Raw genomic sequence first — 7,397 nt, forward strand, 5'->3', positions numbered from 1 at the left:
TTTTATAACCACACTTGTTTTCTTGGATGACAAATGGATTGATTGTACGTTTGTATATTAAAGCATATATATTTTTGTTATCAGTACAACAGTCACTCTACCAAATTATACGAAAAATTAAATAGCACAGCATAAAATTTTTATCAGATGTGAAACAAAAACCAAAATCATAAGTAAAGTGGTGAAAAATTTATTTTAAAAAAATATATACACATATAAATATTAGACTGTTACAGGATACGTATTCATGACAAACTGTATCGATTGTAGAACTTAATTGGTTTTAAAATTTTGCAAAGACTACTTGTGTTACTAAAGATGTACATCATTTTGGAGCAAAAAACAAATTGCACCAAATCTTACATGTAACGACATACTTTTCAAAGAGTCTTACAATACAATTCAATTATATGACATAGAAAATCACATATTCTGTTTTACAAAAAAAAATATACATATATTAAGTACATCGATCTGTACCGATTTAGTTCTCTTATATTTACATACTATACAAGTCACGCACAACGGGTAAAACATAAAATGTCCATTTTTGGCAACGTGGTCAACAACATTGGGAGACCACTGCCTTGAAAATATCAAAAAAAATCGGATGCTGGGTCGACATTAAATCTACAAAATCTACAACTGATGGAGTAGTCGACAAAAGATTGGTCTGGTTTTTTGTAGGAAACTCTACAAAGTATTTATGGAAAAAGATATTAATATAAACTAGAGTTTTACCAATGTGCAAGCTTATGAGGACCATAAAGGCTTTAGGCAGTTTAGCCCTAGAGCCATTTACTGAATGAAGTTTATAGAGCGGCTAGTATATTTTTTACATCGTGTTATTGAATTGCAATTTAAAAACTACTTTTTAAAGATAAAATATTAATTCATAATTCTTAATTACTCTGTTAATGTGCTTTCTTGACTGGTTAGGATGCATTTTTCGTTCTTCCAAATAAAATCAAGGAATAAGTAATTGTTTTACTTTTCTGTCGTAAATTTTATAAATTTAGTTTTTTTTTTTTTTTTTTTTTTTTTATGTCATGGGGGAACTATTCGGAAAAAAATTAATGAATCAAACGAAAAAAAAAAAAATTGTCAATTTATTGTTTGCAATGGTAAAATAAAATTTAAATACTTTTCTTATGAAATGCAAGTGCCATCCTGTTAAATGTTTAGTGATGATTGTTGTTTTATCTTGCAGAGTATGAATTTTCAAGGTTCCATATATAATACAGAGTGGATAAATCTAAGCACTTCTTCACGTAAAAGTGTTGTATTAGTTATGATGCGTGCTGCCAAACCCATTGTAATAAAATGCGGTCCCCTGATACATTTGACACTCGGCTCTTATATTTCTGTAATTAAATCATCCGTAGTATTTGCCAATATTGTTCGATTTATAAAATTCATGATTACATTTTTGTTTGCAGATTTTGAAAGTATCATATTCCATTTATAACTTACTGAGAAAATCAAATCAGTGAGTCGATAGTTTTCATTGAATTTTTAACAAGCCACAACATCACAAACCAAATTGTCCGTGTGTTTAAAAAAATGGGTTGTACTTATTTGAAATAAATGTATTACCATTATAAAATTGATGCTGTCAACAAATAATAAAAACCCCTCTAACAGCTTGTCATAAATATTTTTAAGAAATTTTCTTTTCTTGAAATACGTTTTACATGTAACCACAGTTAAACACAATTAAAATTAAAAATCGATTTCTTCTCCTACGTGTTAACAACGTCAGTGGTCTATTACAAGCCATGAGTCATTTTATTTTACGTCACTGCGTTGCTGCCTAATATTAAATACTAAGTAATCTCGGATCGAAAGTAGCGATGAGTAACGACTTGTACTGCTCCTCTTTATTTAGACATTTAAACACCGAAGAATATGTTTATGTAATTTATTAAAATCGTGTCGTTAATTTATTACCAATATTTATTATAAATATTAACTTGAAAACTCCTTTTTACTATTTTAAGTATTAATAGATGCCTTTTATACCTGCCAGCAACTGCATTAAGTATAGTGACAAATATTGGGCTATATTTGGGTTATATTTATATAACGATTGGGCTGTTTGCGTCGTATGTGCTTTTATCAGTATAGCCATGAAGAAAGTTGTCGATGAACGCATAGAAAGTCGAGAAGCGAATTCGGACTAACAGTTGACGTAATTTTTCGCATGAAGTTTGTACGCCACCTCATAGCGAAAGCGCACGCGGAGGTCTAAAAGAAAGGCCCCGGGGCCAAATTCATTAAGCGCTTATCAGGTAGCTGACCAATCCCAAGACCGACTTGGCTATTAACGACCAACTAAATGAACGATGATAAATATCCATTTTCACTTCGTTACATTTGTACGTTGAAAATCATTGCAAAGGCATCAGTCATAGCTTATGTTCTCCACAATAAGTTAGTGTCAAAGAATAGTTATCTGTTCCACGAGTATCACCTCGAATATTCACTTTTTGAAAATCATCGCAAAGGCATCAGTCAAAGAATACCAAAACAAACAGTTGACTAAGGACTGGTTGTACAGTTCGATTTCAATACAAGAAAGAAAATGGCATCATTCAAGTTGGACACCGATTGCACGTCCGGCGTGATCGGTCAGAAACTGAACCACTACCGGTGGACGGTATTCCTGAGCGACATCAGCCAAAACGGGAGAGTAGTGTCGCCAGTGTTCAAGGACCCTTGTCTGGGCTACAAGTGGCAGCTCCAACTGACAACCCAATCGTTCCCGTTTGCACAGTCTTCCGAAAAAACGGAATACGACCAGATATTGCATTGTAATTTGAAAAACGAGGAAAAAAATCGAGGGCGACGTGGAAGTGCGGTTCCTCAACAACACGGGCACGCGGAGCTTCCAATTCTCACGGACCGAATGGTCGAGCGAGTCCACGATGCTGGAGTGCGATTGCTTCGACACGAGGGCCGGGCCACAGGTGTTCATGGTGGAGTTTTGGTTCCACAAGGTCGACGTTTATCTGACGACGGATGTCGAGGAGGACGACGATTCGGGAAGCGACTGGGAGGAGTTGGACGAACACCCGAAGAAGTACGCTCTGTTGCGGCAAAAAGCCAAGGCGTTCGACGACTACAAGATGCTCCTGGACAACGAGCAGTTCAGCGACGTGGTTGTCGTGGCTGGTGGTAAAATGATGTACGCCCACCGGTGCGTCCTGGCGGTGAAGAGTCCGGTGTTCGCCAGCATGTTCCGCACTTTGATGGTGGAGCAGAAGACGAGCACCATCCACGTCGATGACATTGAGTACAAAACTCTGCGGGAAATGCTGCGGTTCATATGTACACCGGGGAGGTCAAGGGTTTTTTGGGTGACGTGGCCGTTGACCTTTTGTACGCGGCGGACAAGTACCAGATCGAGCAGCTGAAAAAGATGTGTGTGGACAAACTCGTGAAAAAAGTGAGCGCCGACAACGTTGTCGAGTACATGGTCCTCGCGGATAGACACGACGTCGACAGGTTGAGGCACAGGGCTCTTCGGTTTATCGCGACTAATGCGAAGAATATCATCAATAAGCCGGATTTTGTAGATTTAATGTCGACCCAGCATCCGATTTTTTTTGATATTTTCAAGGCAGTGGTCTCCCAATGTTGTTGACCACGTTGCCAAAAATGGACATTTTATGTTTTACCCGTTGTGCGTGACTTGTATAGTATGTAAATATAAGAGAACTAAATCGGTACAGATCGATGTACTTAATATATGTATATTTTTTTTTGTAAAACAGAATATGTGATTTTCTATGTCATATAATTGAATTGTATTGTAAGACTCTTTGAAAAGTATGTCGTTACATGTAAGATTTGGTGCAATTTGTTTTTTGCTCCAAAATGATGTACATCTTTAGTAACACAAGTAGTCTTTGCAAAATTTTAAAACCAATTAAGTTCTACAATCGATACAGTTTGTCATGAATACGTATCCTGTAACAGTCTAATATTTATATGTGTATATATTTTTTTAAAATAAATTTTTCACCACTTTACTTATGATTTTGGTTTTTGTTTCACATCTGATAAAAATTTTATGCTGTGCTATTTAATTTTTCGTATAATTTGGTAGAGTGACTGTTGTACTGATAACAAAAATATATATGCTTTAATATACAAACGTACAATCAATCCATTTGTCATCCAAGAAAACAAGTGTGGTTATAAAACACACATAAGTTTTAAATTAATCGCTACAAGTTGGGTTTTTTTGAGTAAAGGCAAAATATTTTACACCAAAGTATAAAAATATTACTTGAAATTAACAGAATCAACAATAACTTTGATACAACCTCGTAGGTAACAATATAAATATATTTTCTTAGGCGCAAAAACTTTTATTTTTACTTGGATTAACAAATTTCACGTTTTTTCTTAAAATATGTCTAGATCACGTGGTGAGGCCTATTTATTATTTTATATTTTAGCCGTGTTTCAAGAAACAGTTATTACATCAAGTAGTACCTATTTATGAAAGTATACATTTTTCAAAAATACCATTGTGCTGCGCACTTTTGAGTGATCGACCTCCTACATATTTACACTTTTGGAGGTAGATTTTCGGAAAAAAGATAAATTGTTAACTTGCCGCAAACAGTACAATCAAAGTTATTTTTTTGTTTTATATCTGCACAATTAGTTGCGGCTGGTTTATAATTAATAAAATGGCTCTTCTGTAAGTATTAGTAACAATTTATTTGATCAGCGCCATCTAGCGTTGCGGATTTTTGAACTAAAAAGTAGCCCTAAAATTCTCAACGAGAGTTTTAGGCATTTTTGGCCCTAAAGCCAAACAATAAATTATAAACCAGCCGCAACAATTTTCGTACATGTAAAATAAAAAGATGATTTCGTTTGCACTATTGGCGGCAAGTTTACCATTCATCTTTTACCCGAAAGTACAAATATATAAAAGATCAACATCTTGGTAAAAGATGTATTGAAAACTTGCCGCAAACATCACAAACAACGTTAAATTTTTATTTTATATCGACGATAGAAGTGGCGGCTGGTTTATAACTTATCTTTTACCTGAATATCGACCTCTTATATATTTATACTTTCGGGTAAAAGATAAATTGTAAACTTGCCGCCAACAGCATAAACAATGTAAACTTTTTATTTTGTATTCACATAATTACTGCCGTACAAGCAGAAAATGTCTAACGCTGGTATGCTGCAGAAAAACTGATATATTTGTTTGTATAGGAAGTAATATACTTAAAGATCAAAAGAACTAGATTATTGTTTTAGAATAACTTCATCAAGCCTCGTAAGTAAATAACAAAAATTTTGACTAAGTGGTGTTTTTAATTGTCGAGCCAAATTTGCGTATCATTTCGTAATTAACAAAATAATAGTCTTGTTATACACAATTTTTTGGTTTAATTATTTTTGGGATTGAATTTTTCGGAATATTATAACGACAAATCCTTATTTCAAGACCAAAAATTAAAAAATTGAGAATTCCATGCGAGTAGTTACAATATTTTGTCATTTCAGTAATTAATAATAGTAATCATATTAAGTTTTATTATTATTATTATTATTATTATTATTGTAATAATAATAATTTTATTGTTATAATTATCATTATTATTATTACTATAGATCATATAGTATTGCTGTACTATAATAGCAACTTTATAAATAACAAAAATAGTTATGGTTAACATCTATGAGGCTCTTTTACCGTCAAGCTTGAATCAGATGGCGCCAGGGTACGTCGCGGCTGTCATGGCCGTCTCACTCACACAACATTACTTTTCAGTATTGTATGTCATAGGAAATTAAAGTGTAGTGGTAAAGCGCAATATTTGAAATTTTAAAATGAATAAGGAAGACAAGAAAGAATATTATGGGAGCTTAAAAGTTTCAGAATTGAAGAAGCTTTTAAAAGGGAAAGGAGCAAGAGTCAGTGGAAGAAAAGCAGAACTCGTGGACAGGTAAGTGTACACTTTAGTTTATATTTACAAGGCTATTTATGTATTTGTTTACTAATGATTGGTCTCCCAATTGCTTCGAGCCACTTTTTTTTATCACACTATCAGAAGGAAATTTAAATTGCACTTTCTTATCGCAGGATATTACACTGCACTTCATTTTTCCTACTATCTTTAAACGTAAATGCAAACAAAAATTGTCTGCAAACAACAGCAATCATTTACAAAGGTTATGTCTTATGCTTTGCTCATCACACAGATAGACTCATGGACACAATACACTACTGTAAATTTGACGGTGTGTAAGTGCAACGGCCATGACAGCCGCGACGTGCCCTGGCACCATCTGATTCAAGCTTGACGGTAAAAGAGCCTCATTGAAATCGAATATTAGGTTATGTATTAGTAATTATACAAATATATTTATAAATTATACATTACTGCTCTCTAATGCAATTTGCACTGGCTTCCCTATGATTATACATTTTTTTTTTTTCCAAGTGACTAAATTGTAATTCAAATTCTCGCGCTTTAGAACGGGAGCGGTTTGGACTTGGGAACTGGAATCGGAGATGCAAGGTGCTACCAACTTAAACCTTGCATCCTCGGAAAAAATATTTTGTCTCCAAGCGCTGGTTAGTGACAGAAACTTTCATTTTGCTGACCGTACTGCGGGTTTTCACTGCGGGAATCTTCTTTACCCAACGCTGCCTGCGGGTAGCGTGTATGAGATTCGTGACACACTGTGGTTGTTCTAAGTGAGAGAATTTAGTATCAGGACGTCATATTTTTACTGCAGTATATTGTAAGGATAACGGTAATGCATTATTAGCAGAGATTAGTAGGGAGATTGCTGACTGCCATGCTACGGAGTGTGCCCACTTTTTTCCAGTGGTTCGAGCGCCCCGCCGCGGCCAAGCGGCCGAACCAGGCGCACATTTTTTTTTTTATTTGAGAAGCACGGTAGGGGTATGAGAAGAGTGGATTCGCGTGGAAATGTCCATATAGGCGCACATTTTGGAGACGCGTGGAAGGGGTATACCGAATGTGCGCCTACGAGGAGAGGAGTGGAAATATCGGCTATATAGCTGTATATATCTGAACGCATAGCCAAAGCAAGCGACGACACGAGTTTTGCTTTTTTGAGAGTCTTTGGACTCTGCAACTGAGTACATGCTATGTATATATTTAACTGACTTGCTCTCGCTCTGGCTTCAATGTTATCCATAAATCTTATTTAATTAAATCGTGGAACTAAATGCTCATTAATTATATACACATAATTTTGATTTCAATACATTATGTTTTAACTCTCCCGTACTCTTAAAATTCCCAAATCCATTTATGTTTTCAAAAAATTAACCACTAATTTATTAATTTCACACATCTTAACTTCTGTAAACTGTAGGACAAGCT

Source organism: Copidosoma floridanum, unplaced genomic scaffold, assembly GCF_036245765.1.
Source record: "Copidosoma floridanum isolate Cflo_tuat_1 unplaced genomic scaffold, Cflo_Japanese_pri ptg000021l, whole genome shotgun sequence".
Lineage (NCBI taxonomy): Eukaryota > Metazoa > Arthropoda > Insecta > Hymenoptera > Encyrtidae > Copidosoma > Copidosoma floridanum.